The sequence below is a fragment of the Sorex araneus genome, chromosome 2, assembly GCF_027595985.1.
Source record: "Sorex araneus isolate mSorAra2 chromosome 2, mSorAra2.pri, whole genome shotgun sequence".
Classification (NCBI taxonomy): Eukaryota; Metazoa; Chordata; class Mammalia; order Eulipotyphla; family Soricidae; genus Sorex; species Sorex araneus.
The window spans coordinates 127,204,676-127,218,270 of record NC_073303.1 but is presented as its reverse complement, the minus strand read 5'-3'; the positions used below and the strand labels follow the sequence as shown (position 1 = coordinate 127,218,270).

General features: G+C 51.7%; 1 long non-coding RNA gene across 1 annotated transcript; it reads right to left on the bottom strand.

Annotated features, from left to right (window-relative positions):
• Positions 1-6,533: 6,533 nt before the first annotated feature.
• LOC129402167 (uncharacterized) lies at positions 6,534-13,477 on the bottom strand. The gene is made up of 2 exons (XR_008628573.1): positions 12,913-13,477; positions 6,534-9,188 (listed from the first exon to the last, which is right to left on the bottom strand). It is a non-coding gene; the product is annotated as an uncharacterized LOC129402167 (long non-coding RNA).
• Between the last annotated feature and the right edge of the window lie 118 nt (positions 13,478-13,595).

The following is a 13,595-nucleotide window of genomic DNA, read 5'->3' as shown; positions in this document are numbered from 1 at the left end:
GAGGAACCCTTGAGCATGGCTGGGTGTGACCCAAAAAGAAAAGAAAAAAAAAAGCCTGAGTTGTGGGAGGGGCCGAGCGGTGGTCCAGCAGGAAGAGCACTGGCCTTGTGTGGACCCCCGGCAGCCCAGATGGCCCCAGCAAGAGTGGAGCCCCACTCTGAGTTGCAGAGCTGGGGGGCGAGCTGGCTGAAATGAGAAGGCAGCGGGAGAGGGGGGACAGGCGGTGAGGATAAGTGGTGATTTATGCTGGGCGCAGAGAAGCCCAAACCAGCAGGGCTGGACAGCCAGCGGAGTCGCCCCGCGCTCTGCGGGAACCCCTGTTCTTCATCACCCCGTCCCGGGCTGCAGTCCCGCTGTGTGAGCCCACGTGCTGCCTGGCTGACTGCCTGTGATGGCCTGAAAGCAGAGTGGACAGTGGACCCTTCATTCAACACTGAGAGCCGCTCCTGTAAGTGAACTCCCTTCTCTCCCACCCACCTGTGTAGGGAGCCATTTTACAAGCCTGGCTCTTATCTTTTAGTCAAGTGGAGGCTGCTTGGGATTCCTGTAACAAGGATGCAACTGCTGATCTTATCATTTCGCCATCGCCCATGCCTGATCTGCATTTTACTATTGTTCTTATGGGGGGGTCCAAGCACGCATACTAGACCACTTCCTCCCAGCAGAGAGGTATAAGTATTGTAACCGCAGTAGAATAAACTCTCTCTCTCTCCTCCTCCTTTTGGCTCTGCGTCTGTTCATTCGGCTGCGTCCCCTCCTTAGCCCCACGAAGGGTCCTCCCTGCTGGACAGGACGGGACCCCCACACACCTGGGGCTGCGATCTTCAAACTTTCTTAACAGAGGCAGGAGTAACCGCTGGGCATTGCCAAGTGTGGCCCCAAACCTAAACTAGTCAAGCCCAACCAAAAGAGGCCAAATAACCACAAGTGGTCATGCGCCAGGCATACGCTGTCCAGCTGGCATCTGACAAAGCCCCATTTGTGGGGCCAGAGAGATAATAGGGAAGTGAAAGTTCTTGCCTCGCAGGAAGCCGATCGACCTGCCTTTGAGCACATAGCGTTCCCCTGAGCACTGCTAGGAATGATCCCTGAGCATAGAACCAGGATTAAGCCCTGTTCTGGGACGGGGTTACGGAAAGGAAGAAACAACTCAAGAAGAGAATCAGGCTGAAATGGGATTTATCGGTAAGGGTCTTTCTCTGGGCTGACCCAACACTCAACACCACTGAGTGTGGCCCCCCAGAAAAGGTGAGGGAGCATGCCTTGCACACTTCCAACCCCAGCTGAATTCTTTTTTTTTTTCCTTTTAGGATCACACTCAGCATTGCACAGGGGTTACTCCTGGCTCTACACTTAGGAATTTCTCCTGGCAGTGCTCAGAGGACCATATGGGATGCTGGGAATCGAACCCGGGTCAACCACGTCCAAGGCAAACACCCTACCTGCTGTGCTATTGCTCCAGCCCCCCTTCCCCCGGCCAGGTGAATTCTTAGCACTGCATAATCTCTTATCTCTTGGTCCCCCAAGCACCACCAGGAGCAAGCACAAAACACAAACCAAACCAAAAGGAAGCAAAGAGCCACAGAGTACACACAGACATCTGGCAGTTGGCGTGTGCTGGTGACGCCCCACACGCAAGAGCCCGGAAACTGTTGGATTCGGAATCATCTTCCAACCATCGCACCAGCTTCAGAAGCTGGGCCTGAACTACAGGACAGCGGGGAGGGCCCTTGCCTTGCCTGTCACAAACCTGGGTTCAATCCCCAGCACCCCACAGGGTCCCCCACACCTGTCAGGAGTGATTCCTGAGCATCACCGAAAACCCTAAAAAAATGGGAGGAAGGGAAGGAGGGTGGGAGGGAGGGAGAGAGGGAGAGAGGGAGAGAGGAGGGAGGAAAGCAAGGAAGGAAGGAGGGAATGAAGGAAAGAAGAAAGGAGGAAGGAAGGAAGGAAGGAAGGAAGGAAGGAAGGAAGGAAGGAAGGAAGGAAGGAAGGAAGGAGTGAGTAGGGAGGAAGGAAGGAAGTAGAGAGGGAGGGAAGAAAAGGAAGAAAGGAAGTCAAGGAAGGAAGGAAGGAAGGAAGGAGTAGGGAGGAAGGAAGGAAGGAGTAGAGAGGGAGGGAAGAAAAGGAAGAAAGGAAGTCAAAGAAGGAAGGAAGGAAGGAAGGAAGGAAGGAAGGAAGGAAGGAAGGAAGGAAGGAAGGAGTGAGTAGGGAGGAAGGAAGGAAGGAGTAGAGAGGGAGGGAAGAAAAGAAGGAAGAAAGGAAGTCAAGGAAGGAAGGAAGGGAGGGAGGGAGGGAGAGAGGGAGGGAAGGAGGGAAGGAGAAAGGAAGGGAAGAAAGGAGGGAGGCAGGAAGGAAGGAAGGGAAGGGAAGGCAGGCAGATTTCAGGTTGTCTGAGTTTGGGGTCAAATGGTCTTGTTTGTAAAATGACTTGGTTTTAGCAAAAAAAAAAAAGGGGGGCTGGAGTGATAGCACAGCGGGTAGGGCGTTTGCCTTGCACGCGGCCGACCCGGGTTTGATTCCCAGAATCCCATACGGTCCCCTGAGCACCGCCAGGGGGTAATTCCTGAGTTCAGAGCCAGGGGTCCCCTTGTGCATAATCGGGTGTGACCCAAAAAGCAAAAAAAAAAAAAAAAAGATGTGGTTTTGGTGGGGGTTGGGCATACCCAGTGGTGCTCAAGATCTCGGCTATATAGCTTGGCCTCTAGAACCATCTCTTTGGCCTGTTATTTTATTTTATTTTTCGCTTTGTGTCTGTTTGGGGACCACACCTGGCTGTGCTCAGGTCCTACTCCTGGCAGAACTCGAGATCATATGTGGAACTGGGGATTCTAGCCAGGGTCAAAAGGATGCCAGGCAAGTGCCTTAAGCCTGTACTCCCTCTGGTTCCTATTCCTTTTTCTCTGGTTTTTGGTACTTGGCCACATCTGTGATGGAGGCTAGCTTCATCACGCTCACAGAGATAGCCTTATCACGCTCACAGAGATAGCCTTATGAACAGGTTTTACTCATACTGGCTGTCCAGCCCAGGGGTCTAAGTTAGATAAAGATAAATCCCTGGTCCTTTACACTAAGTCAGGTCCCTTGAGAGCCCTTTTTATTTGTGTATTAGTGCAAACTCATCATGATTCACACTCATCCCTCACATGTTAGTGAAGGGGGGTGTGTGGTTACCACATGTCTCCTCAGCACAGGGTGGGCGTTTATTGTTTATTTGTTTTGCTTTTTGGGTCACACCTGGCGATGCACAGGAGTTATTACTGGTTCATGCACTCAGGAATTACTCCTGGCGGTGCTCAGGGGACCATATGGGATGCTGGGAATCGAACCCGTATCATCCATGTGCAAGGCAAACACCCTACCCACTGTGCTATCACTCCAGCCCTGTTTTTTGTTTTTGCTTTTGTTTTTGGCTTTCTGGGTCATACTTTGCAATGCTTGCAACACTCAGGGGTTAGTCCTGGTTCTGCACTCAGGAATTACTTCTGGAAGTGCTTGGGGGACCATATGGGATGCTGGGATCAAACCCAGGTTGGCCATGTGCAAGGCAAACGCCTTATCTGCTGTCCTATCGCTCCAGGCCACGAGGGCATTTTTTTATGGAGTTTCCAGATATTAACATTTATTTGTGAGTACAAGGAAGTTCACAAGTATCAGGAGGAGACTTCTTTTTTGGGGGTGGGGATGGGGGTTGGGGCAATGCTCAGGGGTTACTTCTGGCTCTGTACACAGTAATTCCTCCTGGCAATGCTCAGGGGACAGTATGGGATGCTGGGGATTGAACCTGGGTCTGGGTCAGTCAGTTGCAAGCCAAACCCCCACTCCCATAGTGTTGCTGTGGCCTGGAATGCAGCAGCCCCCAGCCCACTTTTGCTAATTCTTTGACTATGCATCAGACTCTTGTCTGCAGTCTCATCTCTCTGCCCCTGAGGGCAAAACAAAAGCCTTCTTTTCATTTCAGGGCAACACAGACACAGCTAGATGAGCTCAAAAGGTCAGATGCCTGCCATATAGACCCCTGGGTCACACCTGGGGACAGCGGCAGAGTCATCAGGAGCTGGGGAGAATGTCCAGGACTCCCAGTGTGCTGGATATATTTTGTTGTTTCTTTTGTTTGGGAATGACACCAGACAGTGCTCAGGGTTTACTTCTGGCTCTGGGGTCAAGGATCACTCCTGGTGGGCTTGGGGTGCCAGTGGCAAGGAACATGCCCTACCCACTGTACTATCTCTCTGGCCCCGACACCAGAATTAATGCAGAAAGGATTGCTTTGCTGTGAACACACGCTTTATTTTTTAATTTTTTAAAAAATTAATTTAATGTAGGAGTGCTGTTCTTTATTCAGTCATTGATTAAGCTGATTGAATTGGGCATGAACTCCACATTACTTTTTAAAATATATATTTCATGATTTTATATATATATATATATATATATATATATATATATATATATTGCTTTTTTGGGTATCACCTGGCGATGCACAGGAGTTACTCCTGGCTCTGCACTCAGGAATCACCCCTGGCGATGCTCAGGGGACCATATGGGATGCTGGGAATCGAACCCGGGTCAGCCGCGTGCAAGGCAAATGCCTTACCCGCTGTGCTATAGCTCCAGCCCTAAAAATAATTTTTAATTGAGTACTGTGAGATAGACCATTACAAAGCTGTTCATAATTGGGTTTCAGTCATACAATGATCCAGCACGCACCCCTCCACCAGTGTCCATTTCCCACCACCAATGTCCCGTTTCCCCACCCCCATCCCCCAACATCCCACCCCCCCACCCCCCACCCCCCTATTGCTCTCTCTCTCTCTCTCTTCTTTTCCTTTTGTGAACAGGAGCTTTAACCAACATCCTGCTCCCAGGTCTGGAGGGATTGTGGATTGGGCACTCTCTCTCACAAGGTGGGCTCCTGAGCCCCCTCACCGGCAGGCCCCCCTCCCCACACTCTCATGCTTGAGTGAGGAGCTAATTAATAACCCCACCCGGGGCTGGAGAGGTGTATCAATCTTGGCGTCCACTTCCACCGGGCGGCCACTCAAGGCTGGGATCGGCCCGAGTTCTGACCTTCACTGTCCTGACCTGTCTGGGCTTCCGGCCAGAGTCGGGAATGAATCACAGTGATGAGTCATTTCTTCCCAGACTCTGCAGAAAAGGGCCCTTATCACTGCCCCCAGAAACCGGCTGTGTGGTCTAGGGGCTTCTCCCCAGTGTCCTGGACGTCCTCTTGGAATTCTTCCCTTTTTTCAACAAAGACCCCTTGTTTCCATTTTGCACTGGCCCTTAAAATGACCTAGCTAAGGCACTACAGCTTTTGTTTGTACCTCAAGCTTCTCACATCAAGTGGGCCTGATTTTCTTCTTCGGAGGGGGGTGGAGAATGGGGAGGAGGTGTCCTGGCTACACTCCGTGGTGCTCAGGGATCACTCTTGATGGTGCGTGAGAACCATGTGCGGAGGCCTGAATGAGGCACACACAGGGCCAGCGCCTTACCCTTCGGAAGGGCCCTGCAGTTCAGAAGCTCCGTCTCCCACAGACAAACTCCCCCCAACCTGCTCTGGGCGACTGACAGCCTTGGTCACCTGCCCCACTTCCAACAAGTCAAGAACCTCCCAGCTCCTTCTTTCTCCTCTCCAGCGGGTAGGCGTTTGCCTGTGCTGGATGTCCATATGGTCCCCTGAGCACAGAGACAGGAGTCAGCCCTGAGCATGACTGGGTGTGGCCCCCAAACAAAAACAAGCCAAAGAGAAAGGATGCAAGTGTGATTTATGAAACAGTGAGCCTGCTGACCAGTCTGTGTGGCCCTTATATATGCTTCCCTGTGGATTTGGGGGAGGGGCCTTAAGGGTTTTTTTTTGTCTTGTTCTGTGAAATTTAGCCTACAGGTTGAGGCTCTGTGACCCCCACCTCCATCTTTTTCCCCAGACTGACAGACGGAGGTGAGTCTGTCCCGCTAAGCACATTAGAGCACTTCCTCGCCTGTTTTGCTTTTCTTTGTCAGTGAGAGGTAAGAGATGATTCCTTCTAGCCGAGAGATGGCCTCTGAGGTCTGAACTCATCCCCTGCCCCAGACGCCTTTCAGAAAGTGCCCATTCCCCCAAGGAATAATGGGCTGTCCAAGGGCGGGGTTCGTCTGGAGAGCCACTGATGGTCCTAGAAGGCTTCCTCTCCTCTCACAGAGCAGATAGTACCAGGACTCAGGTATGGCACACGGCTGCTGTCCTCTTCCCTGGGTCTCACTGGCCTTGGGGACACTCCCATCAGTTCTCCGGCGTAGTGGGCTGGGGGTCGGAGGCCCACCCTGGGCGATGCTGGGACAGGAGGAGAGGCAGCACCGGGGTCAGACTCCAGGAGGGCCCTAGGAACTGTCTCCCCCACTCAGGGTGATGTCGGTGGCCCCCCTGGGTGACTTACGTGAAGCGGGGAGGAGAAAGATGGTCACTTTCTCCCCAGCCGCCTCTACCACCCAGGACTCAGAGTTACTGGGTTATTGTCTCGCTTGCGGAAAAGAAGTTCAAGAGTAGACAAGCAGTGAAGTAAATAGGTTTTATTTAGAGGTTTCTGAGGGAAGGAGGAAGGGATAAGTGGGAGAGAGAATAGTGAAAATAACGCCCTCAAGAGAGAACACGGGCTTCTCCAAGGGTGGAGGAAGCCCCTACACATAACCTGTGAGGGTCGAGCAGATCTCTGCCCCGGGGAGGCGCGGAGGAACAAAACCGAAACTGCTCTTTCTGCCAACAGCAAGGGGATTTATTCAGGCCAGTGCGCTGGGGCCCTCTGTCCGCTCTCACTCCTTCTCACTCCTACGCAGAGGAGGGTTAGAGAGAGAAAGAGAGCCCCGTATAGAGAGTTCAGGTCCTTTTTATACACCTTAGTAAATAAGATTACTTTGATCATTATTCTCATTTTTCTCATTTTTCCAAGGTTACTTTGATCAACATCTTAATTTTTCCCAGGTCACTTAGATCAACATCCTCATTTTTCGGGATCAAGGCGGGGGTCGTCAGTAACATTCTGCTTTGCTAGAGTAAATTTTGCCATATGTCCGTGCCTTTCCTGGACATTACCAGGCGTCTGGGCAGTTTCATTTCCTGAAACAGGTCCTTGTTTTGTGTAGCTTAGGTCATACTGCAAGGTATTGTTTTACAGAGAGTGATCAAGCAAGTTAGCAAGTTACAGAAGGCAATTTAGCAAGTTACAGAAAGCAATCAAGCAAGTTAGCAAAACATTAACCCTATCCTTTGCTGCTACATGGCCCAAACCGCTCAAACCGAGCTTTACACACAAAAGTATGAAAGCATGAAAGTACACATCTCAATAGAGGAGATTCGGGCAACACATGTGCTCAGCCACTCGGGTGCAAGCAGCACATGAGCTCAGGCAGCATATGCGCGCCCTTCCTTTGTTCAAGGTGTCTTTTATAGGGTTTCTTCAACCTGCCCCCACGTGGGGCTTCTTCCCAGGTAAAAGTCCGTTGCTAAGGCTACCAGGGAGGTTGGGAGTGGTGCTGGCCTTCTTTGGGGAACTTCCTGGGGAGGGACCCATTATTCTCAGGGTCCACTGAAGGTTTCCTCCGGGTCTTTTGTTTTCTTGAATCTGCAAGTCTTAAGAGTCTCCTTCCCAGAGACTGTTAGATCTAAATTTTCATTGCCAAGGGCCTTTCCCTATCTACTTGCCTACATTAAGGGGCTTCTTTACTCTCTTAGGCCAGCCACAGCCAGTGGTGCTCTGGAGCAGGGCTCAATGCTCCCAGGTTACCCATGGGGGTGCCAAGGATGGAACGAGGGCCTCTTGCTAACAAAGCGTGAGTCCAGCCTTTTGAACCCTCACTTGTTTTTGGGAATGACACCTGGCTCTGTACCCAGGGATCACTCCTGGGGTGCCGGGTTCCAAACCCAGGTTGGTCAGGTGCAAGGCAAAGGAATGCCCTACCCGCTGTGTAAATGTATCACTCTGCACCCCTCTTATTTTGGTTTGGGGGCCACACCTGGAGATGCTCAGGGGTTCCTCCTGGCTCTGAGCTCAGGAATTACTCCTCGTGGGTGCTGGAGATCAAGTGGGTTGTCAGCAGCCGGTTTCATTAGCCCATTAAATCTTCACCCCAGGCGTGTTCCTTCGTGTTTGACGGGGTGGGGGGCAGGGCAGGGCCACCGAAGGCCTTGCCTGCGGCCCTGGAGCCCTCAGGGTTCAGCCCATCCCCCTCTCCACATTCTTTGGAAAAGAGCTTTTGAAGGCCGAGCCGGGCTTCCTCTTTCGAAAGTCATTAAGAGCCAGACAAAAGGCTGAGCTGGGGGCGGGCTGCATCTTTGTTCTACACTCCTGAGGGTGTGGGGTGCTCCTGCCTCCCCCCCCCAACGCACACACCCTGCAGCTTCTGAAGGATTTGTTGTTCCCCAGAAGATTGCCAATGTTTGGGGAAGGATTTAACATTTGCAAACAAGAGACATCGGACAGGGAGAGGAAGTAGGAGCCCTGGTCCAACCTCTCCGGGAGCTGGGGGCTGGCGGGATGGGGACCCAGAAACTGAGCAGCAGAGCAGGACGCTTGCTGAAAACCTGTCACTCAGCTGGCATCACCCGTCCGTGACTGCATCTAACCCTAAACAAGTGCCCTGGGATGCAGTTACTCGTGCCCCATTTTTTTGTTTTGTGGTTTGGAGACACCCCTCCCCCCTCTGCTCAGGGCATTCTCCTGTGCTCCTGAGGGGGGGTGCACTCAGGGAATCACAAGGGGTGCTGGGGATCTTGCAAGGTCAGCACCCTCCCCACTGGACTATCGCCCCTCCCCACTGTCCTCTTTTGAGGTCCGACCCCACATTCTTTCGCATCCAAGGACAGAGTGCTAAGGCTGTTTCTTAAAGCCCACGCTTGTAGTGATGTTTCTTTTTCCCAACCTCCTTTCTCAAGCCAGGGTCCTTGCTCCTCTGTCTGGAGTCATCTGGCCTGTGGGGCTCTAGAATAGCAAACCCAGAAACATCCACCCTCAACCCCCACCCCGCAATCCCCGCCCCCAAATTGTTGGGACATTTGCTTAATCACCGGAAACTCTGGTGGTGACTGGAAGTAGGAAGTAACTTTGGTGCTGGTGGGAAGTTTGAATTTCTAGCAGCTGGCTCCCCTTTTGAGTCTCTTTATTTCCGCTGCTTCTTGGACCACTAACGCTTGTTTCAAAGCTGGTTCAAGGTACCTGGGTGCGCAGAGACAAAGTGCAGCAAGTAAGGCCCTCCTCGCCTTACCGGTTTAAACTTCCAGTGTGCAGAGAATTCCAGGCTGAGACCCTTTGAAAGACTTGTAAATGACTCTCAAAAGCCATTCAAGGTTGCTTGCCACCCCCTAAGGCCCATTCTCTCTTGAACTCCTCTTACTCATTTACCTTCTGAAATTGTTCTGCCAGGGAAGGCGGACCCAGAAGGCCTGTGCCAACATTAGGCCTGACTTTCCTTTCCTTTCCAATTCCTTGCTCCACTTTGAGTGGCTCCCTGAGAACTCGTGGTGAGGACCAGTTCTGTGCACTGCAGAACATGCACGGTTCAGGCTCCGCTGGCAGCTGGTAAGGGCCGGCAGTGCGTGAGTGTCCGTGGCATGTAAGTAGGTGCCTGTCGCTGACTTGACCTGTCCTGACCCATGACAGGTATTTCCAGGTGGTTAAAGTGGGTTGAGCAGGAAGGTGGGAGCGCTGTTTTCTTTTAAAAAAATTTTTGGGTCACACCCAGCCATGCTCAGGGTATACTCCTGGCTCTGCATTCCGGAATTACTACTGGCGATGCACAGGGGACCATATGGGATGCCAGGGATTGAACCCAGGTCGGCTGCGTGCAAGACAAATGCACTGCCCACAGTACTATCACTCTGATCCCTGGACACAGTGTTTTTTTTTTTTTGAAGCTAGAGTTTTTCTCTTACTCTTACTTTACCAAGCCACCTGCAATGTTAGTCAAGGGAAGATCCTGGGAGAGAGGAATTCTCACATGAAAGAGAACATTGGAGGGGCTGGAGTGATAGCACAGCGGGTAGGGCGATTGCCTTGCACGCGGCTGACCGGGGTTTGATTCCCAACATCTCATATGGTCCCCTGAACACCACCAGGAGTAATTCCTGAGTGTATGAGCCAGGAGTAACCCCTGTGCACCACCGGTTGTGACCCCAAAAGCAAAAAAAAAACAAACAAAAGAGAACATTGGAGTCAGAAAACTAAATCTGAACGTTCATGTTTGGAATTCTCCTGTATGTTTTGATGGGGCAGAAAACCATCCTCAGGTCCCTGCCCGAGGGATGGGCTCAGAGGGGCTCAAACACAGGGCCTCACACATGCAAAGCATGGGCTCTGGTCCTTTGAGCTGTCTCTCTGGTCACTAGTTTGGTATGTGTGATTCCCACAATATGGTCCTCCCACTTTTTTTTTTTTTGGCTTTTTGGGTCACACTGGTGATGCACAGGGTTTACTCCTGGCTCATGCATTCAGGAATTATTCCTGGCAGTGCTCGGGGAACTATATCGGATGCTGAGAATCGAACCCGGGTCAGCCGCATGCAAGGCAGACGCCCTACCGCTGTGCTATCACTCCAGCCCCCCACTTTCTTTTTTTCATTCTTTGGTCACACCTGGAGGTGCTCAGGGCTGACTATTGGCTCTCAGTTCAAGAATCACTGGGGCTGGAGTGATAGCACAGCGGGTAGGGCATTTGCCTTGCACGCAGCCGACCCGGGTTCAATTCCCAGCATCCCATATGGTCCCCTGAGCACCGCCAGGAGTAATTCCTGAATGCATGAGCCAGGAGTAACCCCTGAGCATCGCCGGGTGTGACCCCCCCCAAAAAAAAAGAATCACTGCTAATGCTCAGGAGACCGTATGTGGTGCCAGGAATTGAACCTGGGTCAACTGCCATGCAAGCCCCCTGTGCGCTGCGCTATCACTGTGACCTGGTCCTTGTAGTTTCTGATCAAATGTCCACTGCTCCATCTCTGGGGATGACTCCGGAAGCTACAGTGACAAGGAGGCAGCTTTACAGCTTGGTAAACCTAAACAGTCCTGCTTTTTCCTCCTTCCCTCCCTTCTTTCTTTCCTCTTTTCTTCTCTCTTCTTTTTTCTTTTTGGGCCACACCCAGCAATGCTCAGGGGTTACTCTTGGCGGGTGCTCAGGGGACCATATGGGATGTTGGGAATCAAACCCAGGTCGGCCTCCAGCAAGGCAAATGTCCTACCGGCTGTGCTATTGTTCCAGCCCCTCCTTCTCTTTTTTGGGCCACACCCTGTGATGATCAGGGGTTACTCTCAGGGATCAGTCCTGGTGACATGAGATGTCAGGGATTGAACCGGGCAGGCCACGTGCAAGAAGTAGGAGCTATCGGCTGTACTATTGCCCTGACCCTGTATACAAGATTGTTTTTTTTTGTTTTTATTTTCACCACTTTGGATAAAAGAAAGAATTTCAGTTATTGTAGTTTGCAGGGTGGCCCCAAGAAAGCAGAGTGTACACAGCTTCTTCCTTATGGAAGTGCATTATTTCAGGGCTTTGTAATTTTTGACAAAACAGGATGGTTTCAACAGAGGAGGAATTTACATTTGTAGGAAGGTAGGAAGAAGCAAAATTATTTAAGTAGATCTGTGGAAAATTTCATATCCTGGCTCATCAAAGACTACGTTTGTTTGAGGTAGGAATATTCTAGCTGTGAGCAAAAAGCTAATCTTCTTAAAAGGAAGTTTAACATTCACAAAATGTTAAAAGAATGCTCCATGGTTAATAGTCACTTATTTACTAGAATAATTTCTACTGGAGGATAGAACTGTAAATTGAATGTGGGTTATTGTAAAGCTTCAAAATTCAGATGATTAGGGGGCCTGAGCAAAAGTACAAAAGTATAGCCAGTAGGATGTTTGTTTGCCTGTGGACTTCGGTTCAATGGGCCCCTGAGCACTGCCAGGAGTAATTCCTGAGTGCAGTTAGGACTAACCCCTGAGCATCACTGGGTGTGACCCAAAAAGCCAAAATAAATCCAACCCCCAAACCCCCAAACAATGAATTCAAAGGTGTTTTTTTTTTTTTCTATAAGAAAAGCTTTGCTGGGGCCAAGCAATAGTACAGCAGGTAGGGTTTCTGCCTTGCATGCCGCTGACCTGGGCTCGACTGCTGGCATCCCACATTGTCTCCTGAGCACGGCCAGGAGTGATTCCTGAGTGCAGAGCCTGGAGAATGCCCTGAGCATCGCCAGGTATGACCCAAAAACACTGTCACTGTATCACTGTCATCCCCTTGTTCATCGATTTACTCGAGCTGTCACCAGAAATTTCTCCATTCGTCCCAGCCCTGATATTTCAGCAGCCCCTCCTTACTCGTTTTCCCCAATGATTGGAGGCTCTTTCAGGGTCAGGAGAATGAGACTGTTAGTGACCCAAGAACAAAAAAAGGAAAAAACAAAGAAAAGAAAAATCTTTGCAGACTCATAGTTCTCTTTTTGGGTGGTTGGGAGGCACCCCTGGCAGTGCTCAAGGGTCTGTGTTCAGAGATCATTCCTGCTCAGGGGCCATATGAGCCACCAGAGATCTAAAGTGGGTCAACTGTGTGCAAGGCAAGTGCCGGACCAGCCCTTCTATATCTCCAGCCCTTCCCAAATTGTTCTTGTTCCCCAGTGGATTTTCTTAAGCTTTTTTGGAGCCCACCCAGCAGTGCTCTGGGCTTACTCCTAGCTCTGCACTCAGGGACCATCACTACTGGCGGTGCTCAGGGGGCCATACAGCGTGCTGGGGATTGAACCGGGGTCGTCTGCGTGAAAGGCACAGCCTTCCCCGCAGTGCTCTCTGCAGCCCCCAGTCCGCACTTTGTATGGCCTGAATTGAAACTCAGAAACGTAAATGCAAACCTCTCGCTCGCTTTGGGTCTGCAGTGAAACTTGAAGCAAGGCCACTAATCTCACCTGTCAGGAAGGCTTTGCGTCAGCAGCGATTAGAGAACGACCTAAACTCCAAGCTCGCAGGAAATGAGGCCAACGGGAGTCCTTCAAGCGTCCGTTTCTTTTGGACTCAATGTGGTGGTGTCTGGAGGACACTCTGTGGCGATCGTCAGCGTGAGGATGGTTTCTTTAGAGCCTTTGTCCTTGGCACACATCCCCTTTTTCTGGGGAAATATTACTGCTGCAGTCTGGTCCCAGGGACTCCAGACAAACTGCCCTTGACCGATGGGGCGGTCGTTTAAAAGCGCCGCAGCGGAAGGGAAGCACCCTGCAGGCTCTCCCCTCCTCCCCCTTGCAGGACACCCATCGCCCACGCGCTGCACCTACACGTGAGCCAGCAGGGAGAAACCCACAAGCGCGGGGACCTCGGAAGAAACCCAACCCCGAGCTAACGTTGCACAATCCAGCAAACAGGAGCCGGAAAGCCCCGCGTTCCTCCCCACCCCGGCGGCCACCGCCCACCCAGCCGCGGCTACACACAGTAAGGATTAAGTCGCTGGACAATGGGCTGGCGGCGCCTTGTTGGAGCCCGCGGTGACGTCACGCCAAACGAACCACGTGACGACTCCCCGCGGGGGTCGTTCCCGCCCCGTCCCCGCCCCGTCCCCGCCTACTGCCGGATAAGTTCCCCGCTCAGACCACGCCCC